The sequence below is a fragment of the Giraffa tippelskirchi genome, chromosome 11 (assembly GCF_054371585.1).
Source record: "Giraffa tippelskirchi isolate mGirTip1 chromosome 11, T2T-mGirTip1v1.2.pri, whole genome shotgun sequence".
In the NCBI taxonomy this organism is placed as follows: domain Eukaryota; kingdom Metazoa; phylum Chordata; class Mammalia; order Artiodactyla; family Giraffidae; genus Giraffa; species Giraffa tippelskirchi.
This window is the reverse complement of record NC_137285.1, coordinates 100020847-100041801: the sequence shown is the minus strand read 5'-3', so window position 1 is coordinate 100041801 and position 20955 is coordinate 100020847. Positions and strand designations below refer to the sequence as shown.

The 20955-nt window shown below is 40.3% G+C and overlaps 1 protein-coding gene and 1 pseudogene across 1 annotated transcript in view; one reads left to right on the top strand and one right to left on the bottom strand.

Annotated features, from left to right (window-relative positions):
- The window catches only part of REXO2 (RNA exonuclease 2), a 120777-nt gene that overhangs the window by 48875 nt on the left and 50947 nt on the right, over positions 1–20955 (bottom strand). The gene's annotated exons all lie outside the window — the stretch shown is intronic.
- On the top strand, positions 11712–20190 carry LOC145525241 (NXPE family member 2 pseudogene; annotated as a pseudogene).

Sequence of the window (20955 nt, the reverse complement as noted above, 5' to 3'; positions counted from 1 at the left end):
ATACAAAAAAATTGAAAATATAATCAATAAGAAATCTTCTATAAGCCTAGAAGAGGAAGAAACAAGATAAAACAAAGCACCATGATCATCTATGAAGATGAGTGAGTGTGTGTATGTGTGTGTGCTCAGTCATGTCCAACTCTTTGAAACCCCATGGATTGTAGCTTGGCTCCTCTGTCCAGGGAATTTTCCAGGCAAGAATACTGGAGTGGGTTGCCATTTCCTACTCCAGGGGATCTTCCCAACCCAGGGATCGAAACTGCCTCTGTTACATCTCTTGCATTGGCAGGCAGATTCTTTACCACTAGCACCACCTGGGAAGCCTGAAGAAGGGGGTGAGGGTCAAAATTCTGTGTTTACAATGAGAATAACTGTTGACACTTCTTTACACCTGTTTTCTGGGTGAGGGAGGAGGGACAGGGAGCTGACATTATAATGTAGAATGTATAAAGAAGAAACAATCGAAGAAGGAGGAAGCCTGGGTCTCCAAAAAATTACATGCAACCACTCACCACCTTGTCTATGATTTCCTTCCTTTTTGTTTATGCTAATGACACATACGGAGAACCTCAAAGATCCCCATGGAGAAGATATTAAAGCAATTATAAAGAAGAAGAAGGCTCTGTTCTGAGAATCATTCATTAACCAACACTTGCTCACTCAACAACTATTATGTGGTGACCTCAGGATGGGAACACAATGTTCAACAAGAGAGAATACCTATCAGTCTCAAACTACTGCAATACTCTATGATACCTGCCACGAAAGGATGCTGGAGCCCCAGCACTGAGTCCAGAGAAAACTTCTGAAGGAAGTGATATCTGAAACAAGAGAGAAAAATGAGTAGGATTCAAGGACACAACAGAGGATGTACAAAGGGAGCAACCTAGAGGTAAAGTCTTCTGGAAGGCACAGCATGTATAAAAGGGCTCATTTTCCATGTAAGGAAATGGCAACCCACTCCAGTACTCTTGCCTGGAAAATCCTATGGATGGAGGAGCCTGGGGTCTTCCGTGGGGTCAAGAAGAGTCAGACATGACTGAGCGACTTCACTTCACTTTACTTTAGCAAGCAGACCCTCCTTAGTCTGCTCTCTTGTTTTCAAATAAGATGATGCATAAAACACTGCTAGCACCTATACTAAATGCATGGATAGTTTTTATAACTGTAAGTGTTCCCCAATATTTTTAAAATTTCAGTTCTCCACTTATTCAATAAAACCTCTCTCAGAATTCAGTCTATCGCAGGTCAGACTAAGAACATGGCATTAAATTACCTGGTGATGTATTGAGGGTGGGAAAGTGTTTTTAATTAGGAAAGATTTAATATTTCCTCAGTTTAGCCATAACTTTATAACCCAAGAAACACAAGTAAATGAGATGGATAGAGTTAAACTTGCTTTGTCTTGTGTTCCCAACTACATTTAATGTTACTCTTGAGTAGAGATCTTGCTTTGAATGCCTCTTACTCTGCCTAGAGGGCTTCCTAGGTGGCTCAGTAGTGAAGAATCTGCTTGCCAATTCAGGAGGCACAGGAAGACCCAGGTTTGACCCCTTGGTCGGGAAGGTCCCCTGGAGAAGGAAACGGCAAACAGCTCCAGTATTCTCACCTGGAAAATCCCATGGGCAATGGAGCCAGATGGGCTACAGTCCATGGGGTCTCAAAGAGTCAGACACACACACACATACTCTGTCTAGTACAAGACAGATACTAAAGCGTGTGTTGAACAAATGGATAAATTGCTCAATATATTTTAAAGAAATATTATAGTTTCTGAAATGCTTAACATGTTTGCTCTTTTTTTCTAATTAAGTCTCTTCTCCTTGGGAACCACCTTAGTCTTGGAGGATGGGGGTAACCATGGAATGGAAAATTCCCCTCCCATCCCACATTGCATTGCATTCCATTCTCCTATAGATGTGAAATAGACTCCAGAGCTCCCTGAGCTGCCCCATAGGACAGGTTCTGAGTCCTGCTCATCCTCTGTACCATCCCCAAGGGTTGTAGTCACATAAACTAACAACCCAGCCCCACCACACACACATGTACACACATAAACCCTCCCCACCCAAACACCTTGAATGTGGAGTAACTCCTCTCGGCCCTCCTGTGCCCACGCAGCCCCTGCTCCTTGGGCCTTGAGTAACTCCTCTTGCTGCCGCCCCCGGCTCCCGGCACGGCCTAGCCCCTGTCGGCCGCCGCCTCTGGCCCCCGGACCGGCCTAGCCCCCTCGGCCGCTGCCCGCGATGGTGTGCTCACTCACCTAGAGCCAGACATCCTGGAAGGTGAAGTCAAGTGGGCCTTAGAAAGCATCACTACGAACAAAGCTAGTGGAGGTGATGGAATTCCAGTTGAGCTATTTCAAATCTTCAAAGGTGATGCTGTGAAAGTGCTGCACTCGATAGGCCAGCAAATTTGGAAAACTCAGCAGTGGCCACAGGACTAGAAAAGGTCAGTTTTCGTTCCAATCCCAAAGAAAGACAATGCCAAAGAATGCTCAAACTACCGCACAATTGCACTCATCTCACACGCTAGTAAAGTAATGCTCAAAATTCTCCAAGCCAGGCTTCAGCAATACGTGAACCGTGAACTTCCAGATGTTCAAGCTGGTTTTAGAAAAGGCAGAGAAACCAGAGATCAAATTGCCAATATCCGCTGGATCATCGAAAAAGCAAGAGAGTTCCAGAAAAACATCTACTTCTGCTTTATTGACTATGCCAAAGCCTTTGACTGTGTGGATCACAATAAACTGTGGAAAATTCTGAAAGAGACGGGAATACCAGACCATCTGACCTGTCTCTTGAGAAACCTGTATGCAGGTCAGGAAGCAACAGTTGGAACTGGACATGGAACAACAGACTGGTTCCAAATAGGAAAAGGAGTACGTCAAGGCTGTATATTGTCACCCTGCTTATTTAACTTATATGAAGAGTACATCATGAGAAACGCTGGGCTGGAGGAAGCAGAAGCTGGAATCAAGATTGCCGGGAGAAATATCAATAACCTCAGATATGCGGATGACACCACCCTTATGGCAGAAAGTGAAGAGGAACTAAAGAGCCTCTTGATGAAAGTGAAAGAGGAGAGTGAAAAAGTTGGCTTAAAGCTCAATATTCAGAAAACTAAGATCATGGCATCTGGTCCCATCACTTCATGGGAATGAATGGGGAAACAGTGGAAACAGTGTCAGACTTTATTTTTTTCGGCTCCAAAATCACTGCTGATGGTGATTGCAGCCATGAAATTAAAAGACGCTTACTCCTTGGAAGGAAGGTTATGGCCAACCTAGATAGCATATTTAAAAGCAGAGACATTACTTTGCCAACAAAAGTCCGTCTAGTCAAGGCTATGGTTTTTCCAGTGGTCATGTGTGGATGTGAGAGTTGGACGGTGAAGAAAGCTGAGCACTGCAGAATTGATGCTTTTGAGCTGTGGTGTTGAAGAAGACTCTTGAGAATCCCTTGGACTGCAAGGAGATCCAATCAGTCCATCCTAAAAGAGATCAATCCTGGGTGTTCATTGGAAGGACTGATGTTGAAGCTGAAACTCCAATACTTTGGCTACCTCATGTGAAGAGTTGACTCATTGGAAAAGACCCTAATGCTGGGAAGGATTGGCGGCAGGAGGAGAAAGCGATGACAGAGGATGAGATGGTTGAATGGCATCACCGACTCGATGGACATGGGTTTGGGTGGACTCCGGGAGTTGGTGATGGACAGAGAGGCCTGGCGTGCTGCTGTTCATGGGGTCGCAAAGAGTCGGACATGACTGAGCGACTTAACTGAACTGAACCCAAATACCTGGAGGTGGGGCTACAGAATGGTCAGATAAGAAGCTTGAGAGCCAGACTGGCTGGACTTGAATCTTGACTCTGGCAGTTACTCATTCTATGGTGATAGGAAAATTATTTACTATTGATTAAGTAAAATTAGTAATATTGATATTATTTAATATCACTTCATTTCCTCATCTATGCAATAAATATAAGATAGGACCTACCTCATAAAGTTGATTGTTTCCCCATATTCACAAAATGATTATGTAGCTGGTTAAGTCTTCATCTTCTCCCCCAAATCTTTCCATTGCCCAGAAACAATTTAGATCTCACATTCAAACCAATGCAAACTTCAAGCCTTCTGGCATTTTTTTCAAAGTACCAGGAAATTTCATGTCTAATATATTTCGACAACCCACTTTACAAGCCACACCTTGAACCTTCTTACCACCCAACCAACATCTCACACTTTTAACCACAGCCACATTTCTTCCACATTCCACAAATCTCCCACATTTCTTACACAGGCATATCTTGTTTCATTGAACTTTGCTGTATCGCATTTTTTTAGATGTTGCAAATATTGCATTTTCTAACGAATGAAAGGTTTGTAGCAACCCTGAGTTGAGCAAATCTATTTCTCCAAAAGCATTTGCTCACTTGTATCTCTATGTCACATCCTGTAATTCTTGCAATATTTCAAACGTTTACAAATTATTTTACTGGTTATGGTGATCTGTGACCAGTGATCTTTATATTACTCTTTTTTTTTTTTTTTTATATTACTCTTAACAATTGTTTGCGGGCACCATGATAAATGTATGTGTTTTGACTGCTCCACCAACCAGCTGTTTCCCTCTCATCCTCTCCTCAGACCTCTCAGTTCTGAGACACAACAATATTGAAATTAGGACAATTAATAAGTCCACCTTGGGGATTCCCTGGTGGCTCAGTGGTGATCCTCTTGCCAATGCAGGAGACACAGTTTCAATCCCTGATCCAGGAGGATCCCATATGCCTCAGAGCAACTAAGCCCATGTGCCACAACTATTGAGCCTGTGCTCTAGAGCCCAGAAGCCACAACTACTGAGCCCAAGTGCACGAGAGCCTGTGCTCTGTAACGAGAAGGCACCACAACCAGAAGCCCTCACACCAAAACTAGAGGGTAGCTCCCGCTCTCTGCAACTAGAGAAAAGTCCGTGCTGCAATGAAGACCCAGTACGGCTAAAAATAAAAAAAAAATAAGCTCACCCTCGTTAGTCCACAGATATCAACATCAAGGCAAAACCCTCCACCAGCCAAAAGATAACTCTCTGAAGGCTCAGATGATGGTTAGCATTTTCCAGCAATAAAGTATTTTTTAATTAAGGTATGGACATTGGTTTTTTAGACATAATGCTATTGCACACTTAATAGACTACACTATAGTGTAAAGATAACTTCATATGTGCTGGGAAAACAAAAAAAATTCATGTGACTCACTTTAACATGATATTTGCTTATTGTGGTGATCTGGAATCAAACCCACAGTATCTCCAAAGTATGCAGTATTCTTGTACTCAGGGCTTCCCTGGTGGCTCAGATGGTAAAGAGTCTGCCTGCAACACAGGAGACGTTGGTTTGATCCCCGGGTCAGGAAGATCATCCACAGAAGGACCTAGTAACCCGCTCCAATATTCTTGTCTAGGAAATCCCAAGGAGAGAGGAGCCTGGCGGGCTGTAGTCCATGGGTCACAAAGAGCCAGACATGACTTAGCAACTAAACAACAACGTTTGTTCTCACTCTCATTCCACCTCCCAAAAACCTTGAAATCACACGAATGCAGCAAACAGAAATGTTTTGAATGCCTTTTATGTCCCAGGCACTGCTTCCTTGATTTTTGCATTTTCTTTCAACTCATAAGACCCTATCTGGCCCCAATTTCCTTTTCTTCCCAACACAGGTTCTGTAGCTAATTACTTAAACTGTTTTCTTCCCTAAATCCTCAAAATCATTGAATGCATGTTTTGCTGTTTGAAGTCTCAGTTTCCTAGAAGGAAAGCATATTTTAATTTTTCATTTGTCCCTTGGACAGTTTCATCTTTCTGAAGGTTACAGAAGTAATAAGCAAAATGGTTCAGTAGGTATCATCCTGGAGGTTACAAGTTAATTTGTATTCTCACCTTGCACCACATATCAAATGAATCTCAAGTTATTTATAGATTCAAACTTTTTTTTAATCCAACTATTACAACAACACAGGGGATTTAGTCTCTATAAACCCTTCTTTATAAAATGTGGAAGACCAGCTTAAAAAAGAGACACGTGATAAAATCTCTTACAAAAAGAATGGCAATTACTGAATCCACTAAACTATAGTACCTGCCAAAAAAAGAAAAAAAACTATAGAAATTATGGTTGGGAAACCATAAATGTTGTGTGTGTTCTGACACACAAATATTATAAATAAACTGCAATAACACAGAAATGTTATAAATAGCAAAAGATGGAGAAGGACAGATGAAGAGATTTCCTTATCATTTTTTAGCCTGGTATTTAAGGATACTTTTTAAAGCTAATAAGTACATACACACACACACACACATATACACATATATTAAAAATGTTTTAATAAACAAGTTATACATAATACATTTGTATATATTTATTACATATACTATTTATATATATTATACTACATACTATATATGACAATACATAGTATATACTACATTATACCATAGTATAGACTTGGATTACTGTGATATTGAATGTTTTTTCTTGGAAATGAAGAGAGAGCATTCTGTCATTTTTGAGATTGCACCCAAGTACTGCATTTAGGACTCTTTTGTTGACTATGCTAGCTACTCCATTTCTTCTAAAGGATTCTTGACCACAGTAGTAGATATAATGGTCATCTGAGTTAAATTCACCCATTCCAGTCCCTTTTAGTTCACTGATTCTGAAAATGTCAATGTTCACTCTTGCCATCTCCTGTTTGACCACTTACAATTTGCCTTGATTCATGGGCCTAACATTCCAGGTTCCTATGCAATATTGCTCTTTACAGCATTGGACTTTACTTCCATCACCCGTCACACCCACAACTGGGTATTGTTTTTGCTTTGGCTCCATCCCTTCATTGTTTCTGGAGTTGTTTCTCCGCTCTTCTCCAGTAGCATATTGGGCACCTACTGACCTGGGGAGTTCATCTTTCAGTGTCACACCTTTTTGCCTTTTCATACTGTTCATGGGGTTCTCAAGGCAAGAATACTTAAGTGGTTGCCATTCCCTTCTCCAGTGGACCACGTTTTGTTAGAACTCTCCACCATGACCGGTCTGCCTTGAGTGACCCTACATAGCATGGCTCATAGTTTCATTGAGCTAGAAAAGGCTGTGGTCCATGTGATCAGCTTGGTTAGTTTTCTGTGACTGTGCTTTTCATTCTGTCTGCCCTCTGATGAATAAGGATAAGATGCCCTCTTCACTATAGGGGACTGGAATGCAAAAGTAGGAAGTCAAGAGATACCTGGAGTAACAGGCAAATTTGCCCTTGGAGTACAAAATGAAGCAGGTCAAAAACTAACAGAGTTTTGCCAAGAGAACGGACTGGTCATAGCAATCACCCTCTTCCAACAACACAAGAGAAGACTCTACAAATGGACATCACCAGATGGTCAATACCAAAATCAGATTGATTATATTCTTTGCAGTCAAAGATGGAGAAGCTCTATACAGACAGCAAAAACAAGACCAAGAACTGACTGTGGCTCAGATCATAAACTCCTTATTGCCAAATTCAGACTTAAATTGAAGTAGGGAAAACCACTAGATCATTCAGGTAGGACCTAAATCAAATCCCTTACAATTATACAGTGGAAGTGACAAATAGATTCAAGGGATTAGATCTGATAGACAGAGTGCCTGACCAACTATGGACGGAGGTTCGTGACACTGTACAGGAGACAGGGATCAAGACCATCCTCAAGAAAAAGAAATACAAAAAGGCAAAATGGTTGTCTAATGAAGCCTTACAAATAGCTGAGAAAAGAAGAGAAGTGAAAGGCAAAGGAGAAAAGGAAAGATACACCCATTTGAATTCAGAGTTCCAAAGAATAGCAAGGAGAGATAAGAAAACCTTCCTCAGTGATCAATGCAAAGAAATCGAGGAAAACAATAGAATGGGAAAGATTAGAGATTTCTTCAAGAAAATTAGAGATACTAAGGGAACATTTCATGCAAAGACGGGCACAATAAAGGACAGAAATGGTATGGACCTAATAGAAGTAGAAGATATTAAGAAGATGTGGCAAGAATACACAGAAGAACTATACAAAAAAGATCTTCATGACCCAGATAACCACGATGGTATGATCAATCACCTAGAGCCAGACATCCTGGAATGTGAAGTCAAGTGGGCCTTAGGGAGCATCACCATGAACAAAGCTAGTGAAAGTGATGGAATTCCAGTTGAGCTATTTCAAATCCTAAAAGATGATTCTGTTAAAGTGCTGCACTCAATATGCCAGCAAATTTGGAAAGCTCAGCAGTGGCCACAGGACTGGAAAATGTCAGTTGTCATCCCAGTCCCAAAGAAAGGCAATGCCACAGAATGTTCAAACTACCGCACAATTGCACTCATCTCACACACTAGCGAAGTAATGCTCAAAATTCTCCAAGCCAGGCTTTAACAGTACGTGAACCATGAACTTCCAGATGTTCAAGATGGATTTAGAAAAGGCAGAGGAACCCAAGATCAAATTGCCAACATCTGTTGGATCATAGAAAAAGCAAGAGAGTTCCAGAAAAACATCTACTTCTGCTTTATTGACTATGCCAAAGCCTTTGGACTGTGTGGATGACAACAAACTGTGGAAAATTCTTAGAGATGGAAATACCAGCCCATCTGACCTGCCTCCTGAGAAATCTGCATGCAAGTCAAGAAGCAACAGTTAGAACTAGACATGGAACAACAGACTGGTTCCAAATTGGGAAAGGGGTACGTCAAGGCTGTATATTGTCACCCTGCTTATTTGACTTGTATGCAAAGTATACCATGCGAAATGCCAGGCTGGATGAAACACAAGCTAGAATCAAGGTTGCTGGGAGAAATATCAATAACCTCAGATAAGCAGATGACACCACCCTTGTGGCAGAAAGCAAAGAAGAACTAAAGAGCCTCACGATAAAAGTGAAAGAGGAGAGTAAAAAAGTTGGCTTAAAACTCAACATTCAGAAAAAAAAGATCATGGCATTTGGTCCCATCACTTCATGACAAATAGATGGAGAAACAATGGAGACAGTGACAGACTTTATTTTCTTGGGCTCCAAAATCACTGCTGATGGTGACTGCAACCATGAAATTAAAAAACGCTTGCTCCTTGGAAGAAAAGCTATGACCAACCTAGACAGTATATTAAAAAACAGAGACATTACTTTACTGACCAATGTCTGTCTAGTCAGAGCTATGGTTTTTCCAGTAGTTATGTATGGATGTGAGAGTTGGACTATAAAGAGAGCTGAGTGCTGAAGAATTGATGCTTTTGAGCTGTAGTGTCAGAGAAGACTCTTGAGAGTAACTTGGACTGCAAGGAGATTCAACCTGTCAATCCTAAAGGAAATCAGTCCTGAATATTCATTGAAAGGACTGATGCTGAAGCTGAAACTTCAATACTTTGGCCACCTGATGAGAAGAACCGATTCATTGGAAACAATGCTGGGAAAGATTGAAGGAGGGAGAAGGGGATGACAGAGGATGAGATGGTTGGATGGTATCACCGACGCGAAGGACATGAGTTTGAGTAGGCTCCGGGAGTTGGTGATGGACAGAGAAGCCTGGCATGCTACAGTCCATGGGGTCGCAAAGAGTCAGACACGACTAAGCGACTGAACTGAACTGAACTGAACTATAGTATAATATGCTACACATTAGAGATAACATATAGGTGGCACAGTGGTAAAGAATCTGCCTGCCAATGCAGGAGATGCAGGAAATTCAAGTTCGATCCCTGGGTCAGGCAGATCCCCTGGAGTAGGAAATGTCAATTCACTCCAGTATTCTTGCCTAGAAAATTCCATGGACAGAGGAGCCTGGGAGGTTACAGTCCCTGGGTTGCAAATCAAGAGATACTGCTGAAGAAGATTAAATGTCTTACATAAATCTCCTGCACATATTTGTTAAAGACAATTACTAGAACCAAAGCATAAACCTTTCTATTTTTTTAGTACATATAAAAATGCCCTTAAATTTCAACCCAATAACTCCATTTCCAGAATATATGTACAAGATTATTAATTTCAACACCGTATTAGCAGAATTTGGGGAAATCTATATGTCCACCAACAGGCAACTGGTTAAAGAATGATACATCCATTCAATGAAATATTTTGTGTCCATCATCCATTCAATGAAAGATTTTGTGTCCATATTAATGAATGAATGAAATATTTTGTGTCCATCTTACTGAATGAAGTATTTTGTGTCCATCTTAATGAACATAGCTCAGTATGTTCTGAAATGAAGAAAGATTCAGAATACATCCTGACATTAAAGCAAGGCACAGAACAATGCATATAACACTACCATTTATTTAGAAAGAGAATATATGTAGTGTGCTTGCATGTGCACACATGTGTACATATGCATAGGCCCTGGAAAGATATTTATAAGAGTGACTAATGCTGGGAGGAAAACTGTGACAGGAGACAGGAATGAAAGAGGAAGGCTTCTTTCATACTTCTTTCCACTTTGCATATTTTTAATTTTGTACCATGTTTGGTGATGGGTTAGTCACTAAGTTGTGTCCAACTCTTGCGACCCCATGGACTGTAGCCTGCCAAGTTCCCCGATCCATAGGATTTTCCAGGCAAGAATACTGGAGTGGGTTGCCATTTCCTTCTCCAGGGGATCTTCCTGACCCAGGAATCGAACCCAGGTCCCCTGCACTACAGGCAATTCTTTACCAACTGAGCTACCATGTTTACATGGTACCTATTTAAAAATTAGTAAATTTTTACAAAAAACTTGATATTTCACTGTTAAAAATATTTATTTTTTTTATGATTTTTCCTTTCATTTTATTAGGACTTAGACATAGTAAAATATTTCTTAATATTTACTTCTTTCAATGTACAGTTGTAACCACTTCTTAATCAAAATGTCTCAGTCATATATTTTTTAGGATCATTATTTTTTAAATGTATTTATTTTTAATTGGAGGATGACTGCTTTACAATACTGTGTTGGTTTCTGCCATCCATCAACATGAATCAGCCATAGGTATACCAGTGTCCCCTCCCTCTTGAGCCTCCCTCCCATCTCCCACCCCATCCCACCCTTCTTGGTTGTCACAGAGTCCTGGTTTGAGTTCCCTGAGTCATCCAGCAAATTCCCCATTGGCCATCGATTTTATATATGGTAGCATATATATGTTTCCATGTCACTCTCTCCATTTGTCCCACCCTCTCCTCCCCCCTTGCCCTGCCTCTGGTCCGTAAGTCTGTTCTCTGTGTCTGCATCCGCACTGCTGCTCTGCAAATAGGTTCATCAGTGCCGTCTTTCTAGATTCCATATATATATGTTAATACATGATATTTTTCTCTTCCTGACGTACTTTCATTCTGTATAATAGGCTCTAGGTTCATCTGCCTCTTTAGAACTGACTCGAATGTGTTCCTTTTTATGGTTGAGTAATATTCCATTGTACATACGTACCTAGGATCATCAATTTTTAATGGACATTAATATCCTATGGATAGAAGTGATAGAAGTAAAAAATGGAATAATTGACACATATGCATTACCAAAAGCTTTCTTGCACTTTGGTTATGGAAGTTCCTGGATTTGACTCTTTGGTGATAATATATTAATAAAGATGTAAATCCATCCTTAAGGTTAACAGAGACAGGTTCAGTTGTGTATCGCCTTTGTCGTTTCAATTTTGGTGTGAATAAGAGATGCCTACCTTCGTGCATCACAGGAATACCTTTGAAGGAATACCTTCAAAATGGTCTGATACCTAAGTACCACTCGACCCAGCAGTTTCACCAGCAGAGACTGAGCAGAGGATAAAGAGGATCATGGAGAAACTAGACCAGCTGATCCCACCCAGACCCTTCACCCACAGGAGCCCCACCACCAGCGCCACACACAGCAGAGCCACCCTCCTCAGCCCTCGAGACACATACTGCAGGGGGGACCAGCTGGACGTCCTGCTGGAGGTGAGGGACCACCTGGGACGCAATACGGCGGGGATTTCCTCAGGGCCAGGATATTTTCCCCGGCCCTGAAGGCGGGTGCTTCGGGAAAGGTGACAGACTTCAACAATGGCACCTACCTTGTGAGCCTCACCCTGTTCTGGGAGGGCCAGGTGTTCCTGTCTGTCCTGCTCATCCACCCCAGTGAAGGGGTGTCAGCTCTCTGGAGGGCCAGGAACCAAGGCTGTGACAGGGTGATCTTCACAGGCCAGCTTGCCAATGGCACCTCCCAAGTCAATACTGAATGTGCATGCATGCTCAGTTGCTTCAGTCATGTCCAACTCTTTGTGACCCTATGGACTGTAGCCTACCAGGTTCCTCTGTCCATGGGATTCTCCAGGCAAAAATACTGAAGTAGGTTGCTATTTCCTCCTCCAGGGGACCTTCCTGACCCAGGGATCAAACCTGCATCTCCTGTGTCTCCTGCACTGCATGCGAATTCTTTACTCACTAAACCACCTGTGTCTTGGTTTTAAATTCAAAATTGAATCATGTGGGTACCTGGATACCCAAGACCAAGAAGCCTTCTACTAAAGTCTACAAATAAGAAATACTGGAGAGACTGTGGAGTAAAGAGAGCCCTCTTATACTATTGGTGGGAATGTAAGTTGGTGTGGCCACTATGGAAAACAACCAAGAAGTTTATTCAAAAAACTAAAAATAGAGTTGCCATATGATTTAGCAATCCCACTCCTGGGCACACACCCAGATAAAGTCATAATTTTAAAAGATACATGCATCTCAATGTTCATAGCAGCACTATTTACAGTAGCCAAGACACATGTGTAAATGTATATATATATATGTATACACACACACACACACACACATACATACACACCACAATGGGATATTACTCAGTCATAAAAAAGAACAAAATAATGCCATTTGCGGCAATATGGATGGACCTAGAAATTATCATACTGAGTGAAATTAAGTCAGAAAGAGAAAGACAAATACCATATGATAACACTTATATGAGAAATAGAAAATATGACACAAATGAACATATCTACAAAGTAGAAACAGACTCACAGACATAGAAAACAGACTTGTGGTTGCTTGGGTGGGGGACCGGGGGCATAGAGGAAAGGATTGGGAGTTGGAATTAGCAGATGCAAACTATTAAATATAAGATGGAAAAACAACAAAGTCCTACTGTATAGCACAGGGAGCTATATTCAATACCTTGTGATAAACCATAATGAAAAAGAATATATAACTGAATCACCTGGCTGTACAGCAGAAATTCACACAACACTGTAAATCAACTATACTTCAATAACATTTTAAAAAAAAAAAAAAACACAAGGCTTTTACTCTGTGAGGCCCTGATCACATGACCAATAGTGACTCTGAAGAGGAGTAGACTTCTACATAAGGCAAGCAAGCCTAATGTGCAATGAGACATTTTTCTATACTAACCACTCCAGTTGTCTTAATGAATAGTGAGCACTGCACTCTCAGTGTCCACATACCTACTGGTTATCCCTTTGGACCTCCTAAAGGCCACGGTTCTATCAGTAACTGTCTCCACACAGGTCCTGTGGGCCCAGAAATGGATGGCTCCCCGCAGCATGCCAGGGAGCATGCTTTATTAAACTCGCCCTTTATTAAACTCTCGTGGGTCACCAAGTTTGCGCGTGTAATGTTTTCTCCTGGGCTCCTGACTGAACCAGAGGAAACTCCATGAGCAAATTTACCCAAAGGGTGTTTACAAAATTGAAAGAAGATAATGTGGTTAGGGGTTAGACAAGGAGGAAGAGGATGAAAGCTGAAGAGAGAAGGTAGCCAGCGCCAGGCATATCACAAAGAATCTGCTAAAATGGGTTTTTCTGTATTTATTATTTTTGGCTGCACGGTGTCTTCATTGCAGCATGCAAGCTTTCTCTAGTTGCAGCGAGCAGGCACTACTCTTCATTGCAGTGTGAGGCTTCTCACTGTGGTGGCTTCTCTTCTTTGGGTACAGGCTTGAGGCGCACAGGCTTCAGTCACTGTGGCTTGTGGGTTCTACAACACAGGCTCAGTAGTTGTGCTGCTTGGGCTTAGTTGCCCCGTGGCATGTGGAATCTTCCTGGACCAGGGATCAAACGCATGTCCCCTTCATTGACAGGCGGATTCTTAACCACTAGACCACAGGGAAGCCCTAAAATGGATTTTATCTTAAGTAAAATGGGAAGCTATCAAAATGTTCCATGCAAGAAGATACTTGTCTTTTTTATTAATCTGTATTTCATTATTGACTACGCTAAAGCCTTTGAGTGTGTGGATCACAACAAACTGTGGAAAATTCTTAAAGAGATGAGAATACCAGACCACCTTACCTGCCTCATGACAAACCTGTATGCAGGTCAACAAGCAACAGTTAAAACCAGACATGGAACAATGGACTGGTTCAAAACTGGGAAAGGAGTTCATCAAGGTTGTATGTTGTCACCCTGCTTATTTAACTTATCCACAAAGTACATCATATGCAAAGCTGGGCTGGATGAAACACAAGTTGGAATCAAGATTGCCAGGAGAAATATCAATGACCTTAGATATGCAGATGCTACCACCCTAATGGCAGAAAGCAAAGAGGAACTAAAGAGCTTCTTGATGAAGGTGAAAGAAGAGAGTAAAAATGCTAGCTTAAAACTCAACACTCAAAAAACTAAGATCATAGCATCCAGTCACATCACTTCATGGCAAATAGATGGGGAAACAATGGAAACAGAGACAGACTTTATCTTCTTGGGCTCCAAAATCACTGCAGATGGTGACTGCAGCCATGAAATTAAAAGACATTTGTTCCTTAGAAGAAAGCTATGACAAACCTAGACAGTATATTAAAAAGCAGAGCCATCACTTTGCCAACAAAGGTCCGTATAGTCAAAGCTATGGTTTTTCCAGAATTCATGTGCGCATGTGAGAGTTGGACCATAAGGAAGGCTGATGGCCAAAGAATTGATGCTTTCAAACTGTGGTGCTGGAAAAGACCCTTGAAAGTCCCTTGGACAGCAAGGAGATCAAACCAGTCAATCTTAAAGGAAACCAACCCTGAATATTCATTGGAAGGACTGATGCTGAAGATGAAGCTCCAATATTTTGGCCACCTGATGCAAACAGCCAACTCTTTGGAAAAGACCCTGATGCTGGGAAAGATTGAGGGCAGGAGGAGAAGGGGACAACAGAAGACAAGATGGTTGGATGGCATCACTGACTCAATGGACATGAGTTTCAGCAAACTCTGGGAGATAGTGAAGGACAGGGAAGCCTGGAGTGCTGCAGTCCGTGGGTTCGCAAAGAGTTGGACACAACTGAGTGACTGAACAACGAAAAATTTTATTAAAATATATATATGCATTGTCCAAAACATCAGACTGAGCTCACTACAGTATCAAGCATACCAAAATTCAGAAATTTCTATGACAGTCTCCCCACCACCCCCAGAAACAATCACCCCAAATTTTTTAACTGTTTTAAACTCTATTTACCACCATAATTTTAAAACATTATTTTTATGCAACTTGATCAACTCAAATTTCTGAACAAATAAGTGATCTATTTTTCTCAGGTAGTAGAAGCCCAGAGGCAATGCCAGGCTATCACATGACCCAGTATGCCAGCAAGGACCCATCTGAGATCTTTCTGCTCTGCCTCCCCTCATAAGCATGTGACTATCTCTCTCATCCTTATCACCTCAGTGTCTTAAGACGGATGCTACATCTCCAGCAACTCAACTGTATTCCAGACAAGAAAAAAAAGGGCAAAGAACACATTTTGGCTGCATCTGCCACTCTGTGACTTCTAATCATTTGTCACTGGCCAGAATGGTATAAAATGGCCACTCTTACTGACAAGAAAGGTAAGGTAATAAATTTTTTTTGCTAAGCATGTTGCTATCCTATGTTTTGTTAGGAAGGAAAGGAGAAGAAAGGACCCCAGGTAGGTTTCTTAACAGTGTTTGCAGCACTGCTATGCCTCGCTTTTCCCATTTTGACATTTTACATCAATTCCTTGAGTTAGCTGTAAAAAACCTTGTTCTCTTACATTACAGTTGCACCTCATTCTTTACTACCTTGTCTAACTACACACAAGGGCATTTTAAGTTAACTTAGTAGTGCTTAGTATGGCTAATTAAATTCTGCTATCTGCTCAGCCAAGTAGTACACCTTCTTTTCTTCCTTCAAAAAAAAAAAATTCTTTTGGTTTAACTGAAATTTCATTTGTTTAGTTTTCTAGGTATTCATCTTTAATTCGTCCACATCCTCCATAATAACTGTCAAAATTCCTCATCCTTATTTTCCAAAACACTGACAGAATCAAATAAGGTTTCAAGTCTGTCTTTATCCCTGCAGAATTCTTGCACAGAGCACTTTGTGCATCTATTCTGGTCAGAAATGACTTTTCCACCTGCTGTACAGGGAAGAAAATGACCTAGGAAGCTCCTCACCACTTCCTGAGTAGCATCTACTGTCTCCTGAATTTACTGCTCATTTGGCTTTAGCATATCTTTCAAAAAGTTTCTTAGAAAAGTAAAAGAAAATATAAGTTTTACTTCCTGCATATCTAAAATAGCTTTCTTCTGTGTTGGCCTTAGTTGGATGGTTTGGCTGGATTTAAAATTCTGAGCTGATAGCGATCCTCCTTTAGGATTTTAAAGTCCATTATTTTTCAGTTTTCTCTAACTACAGAGTTTGGTGCCATTATGATTCATAATATTTGCTGTGTCATCTGTTTCTCTCTTCTCATCCCTTTTCTTCAAATCATCTCTATAACCTGCTGTTATGATTATTTGATTTTAGGTGGGTAGGAGTAGGGAATATTTTCCATTTATTGTGCTAGACACACCCTGGATCTTTTCAAACTGGAGACAAGTGCTCTTTAATTTCAGAAATATTGTATTTCCCTGCTATTTTCTTTATATTCCTTCTACAATTCCTAGTAGTCTAATATTACATCTCAAGGATTTATCTTCTAAACGTCTTAAATTTTCTATATTATACCACTATATCTGTTGCTGTATATTTTGCAAGATTTTCTTGATTTTATCTTTTGGCACACCTATTGTTGATTTTTCTTTCAATCATCATATTTTCTTTTTCCTTTTAGAGTTCCTAATTGTTCTCTCTGGATATGCTTTTTCACAGGCTCTCATTATTTCCTGGGTGCCATGTTTTCTCTTATATAATGGAAATATTCAGATTATTATTATGTGGTAATTTTTTTCAAGTTTTAGTTCATTCTTTACATTGTCTCCGTTTCTTCTGCGTTTCTCTTATCTGTGCAATTATTCAGTCTCTCTTTTAAGTAGGAGGTATTCATCAAATGCCTGAAATTCTTAGATGTCTGATTGTATCTTTTCTTCGTGCACTTTAAAAATTGACATGGATGCTCTGGGTGCAGGGACAGGGCTGGTCAGCAAGGCAAATTCACTGTGCAGCGATAAGGTAGCAAACAGGCCTATTCAATGAAACACACACACAGACAAATACCAGTATCTGAAAGCTTTTCTCTTGGCCTGTTCAGTTTCTCAAGAGAAAAACATCCTCTAATCTCTGAGGAATCCAGCTCCTGTCCAAAATCCTATGTGTGATCTTTCAGGGCCAACCATAGTTAATTATAAAGGCTTTATCTAACAGGTCTCATGGGGAAAGCTGCCCTCCTTCCCACACCAGAGTTGATGTATAGCCCATGTTTCGCAGTTTCTGGAAGTAGTTACAGTCAAGGACTCAGACTTCCAGCCATGCTCTTTTGCATATCTTCACTTAGAGGGATGCCTGACCAATAGTGGGCACCCAATAATACCAGCTGAATAAATGAAATGTCTGCAAAATGGCACTATGCTAGGCAATGCAGATACAGTAGTGAGCCAGCACCTGGCCTCATGGAATCTATATTCTAAAGGAGGAATCCAAGGCAAACAGAGGGACCCCAAGCTCATCAGGGTATGTGGGGGGTGGAGGGGATGCGGGTGGGGTGGTGATTCATGGAAGCCTTCTTTGAGAAAGCATTATTTGAGCTGAGATAGGAAAGTTTGGTAGATGATAGAGATGGGACTGGGGCAGAGAAAACGTAAAGCCGTAAAAACTCATGAAAAGGGAAGAGCATGGTTGTAGCTGTAACATAGTGCCATATTACAGGAGTGATATGAAATGAAGATACAGAGGTCTCGGGGAAGGGTGTGGAATCAAAGCCACATCAAAGATTTTGGTCTACTGTAAGGAGATAGTAGACCACTGAAGGCTTTTATATAGGGGGATGGGGAAATGGAACGTAATCAGATAAGCTTTTTTTTAAAAAAAGATCAATCTAGTTACAAATTGGATAACAGGTTAGAGGGGATCAAGAAGTATTCATGATTTGGGGTTGAAGAAAAATGTTCTACAGTTAGATTGTAGTGATGGTTGCATATATTAAAAACCATTCAATTGTACACTTTTCTATATATATATTTCTTTGGCCACACCTCTCAGTTCCTCAACCAGGGACTGAACTGAACCTGGGCCCTGCCAGTGAAAGCCCAGAATCTTAACCACTAGCCCTCCAGGGAACTCCTGAATTGTACACCTTAAATGGGTAAGTTTATTGTATGTGAATTATATCACAATATAGCTGCTTGCTTTCTTTTTTTAACTACATGTGAAGAAATAAGTTTTTAGGCTATTCCTACAACCTGAATGACAATATAAGCCAGGGTGACAGCGACAGAAATAAAAAGAAGCAGACAGATTCATAAGATATTTAGTAGGCAAAATAGAGCAAATGTAGTTAATGGAGAGTCAATGAGATGGAGGGATCAAGAATATACTTCTAACTCTCACATATATAGTCAAATAATTTTTGACAGGGGTGCCAAGAGAATTTAATGGATAAAGGGCAGTCTTTTCAACAAAAAGTGTTGAAAAAACTGGATATTCATATGCTAAAAGAATGAAGTTACCTTACACCATGGGAAAAATTAGCTCAAAATCAATCTAAGGCCTAAATATAAGATCTAAAATTATAAAACTCTTAGGAGAAAACAAGGAAAGTTTTACGCCATTGGATTTGGCAATGACATCTTCGATATAACACCCAAAGCTCAGGCAACAAAAGCAATACTAGGTGAATTTGACTATATCAAAATTTAAAACTTCTACGCATCAAAAGATACAATCAACAGAGTAAAAGGGTAACCTTAGGGAACTGGAGAAAATAATCGCAAATCAAATATCTGTTAATATCCAGAATATATAAAGAATTCCTATAGCTCAATAACAACATAAATCCAAAGAACCTAATTTTTAAAATGAACAAAGGACTTGAAAAGACATTTCTCTGAAGAAGATATACAAATGGCCAGCGAGCATATAAAAGATGCTCAATATCACTAAACATTAGAGAAATGCAAATCAAAACCACAATGATATCACCCATTAGGATGGCGGCCATAGAAAAAAAATTTTTAAAGAAAATAACACGCGTGCACAAGGCTGTGGAAAAATTTGAATTCTTGTACACAATGGATAGGAATGTAAAATAGCATAGCTGTGATAGAAAACAGTATGCTGTTTCCTCAAAAAATTAAAACTAGAATCACCAAATGACCCAGCAATACCTCTTTTACGTTTATATATCCAAAAGAACTGAAAACATCTTCAAACCATACCCAGAATTTTGCCATTTCTGACAGTAACCACCCAAGTGCACACCATCATCACCTCTCACCCACAATACTGCAACAGCCTTCAACTTTGTCTCCCTACTGTCATCCTTGGACCCCGTAGTTTATTTTCCAACTGCCACCAGACAAATCCATCTAAACTATAAATCAAGTCACATTCTTGAATGTCATGCCTTTGCTCAAAACCCTCCAAAGATTTTTCATCTCTCTGAGAGTATAAGCCAAATATCTTGCCATGACTCACAAGGTTTTACAAGTTCCTGCCTCTCGTTACCTCTCTGGTTTCATGTTCTACCATCATTGCCCCTCATTCATTACCCTCCAACCTCACCAGTTTCTTATTTTCTTTCAAACAGGAGACAAGGGGCCTGAAATTCCTGCATAAGCCTAACCTTCAAAGGGCTACTTCCAGAGAAATGGAGAACTAAAATATATATATATCTCCCACTGATAATGAAAGATGACAGGAGGCTTTGTCCTGTTTTGTCTGTTTTGTCCTAGACTGATAAAGAAGGCGAAATCTCCCCTTAAGAGTTAGTAAGCACAGACCTGCCTTGATAAAGATCTGAAATCCTAATCCATAATGCCTGCTCAATTCAGGAAACTTTAATCCAATAACTAAGTAAATAAACAAGCAAGCAAGCTGTAGCTAATTCCCTGGGGAAACTTGACAGAAACAAATGCAAGCTCTTTCTGAGTTCACAAACAAACTAAACCACACAGAATTCCCACAGTAAAGTTCCCCATTCATAATGATTCACCATTCAGAATTATACAACGACACAAGAAAACCATGTAACATTAGGAAGATATCATGGGATTAGACCTCCAAGAACTTCAGATGAGAGTTATCTTTAAAGGCTATAAGCAGTTAAAATTATTAAAGGTGCACAAAACAGAATCAAATACATGAAAAAGGAAGAAGTCACTAACGAAAACATCACACTGATTTGTAAAAGAGCTAAACAATACCTCTAGACATGAAAAATATAAATACAGTCATTAAAATTGAAAACTCTGTGGATAAGTTAAACAGGAAATTAGACAGAGATAAAGAGTAGCTGTGAAATGGGATATAGATCTGAAGATATTACCCAGGACACAGTAGAGAGAGGGGTGGAAATATGAGACAGAAAGTTAGAGACATGAAATACATAATGAAAAAGTAGTATGAGGGTTTTTTTTTTCCCTTTGTGGGGGAGAATTTGAAAAGATAATGGTTAAGAACTTCCTATTACAAGTGAAAGGTATGACTCCTCAGATTAAGATGCCTGGTGAATCCCATGCAGCATAAAT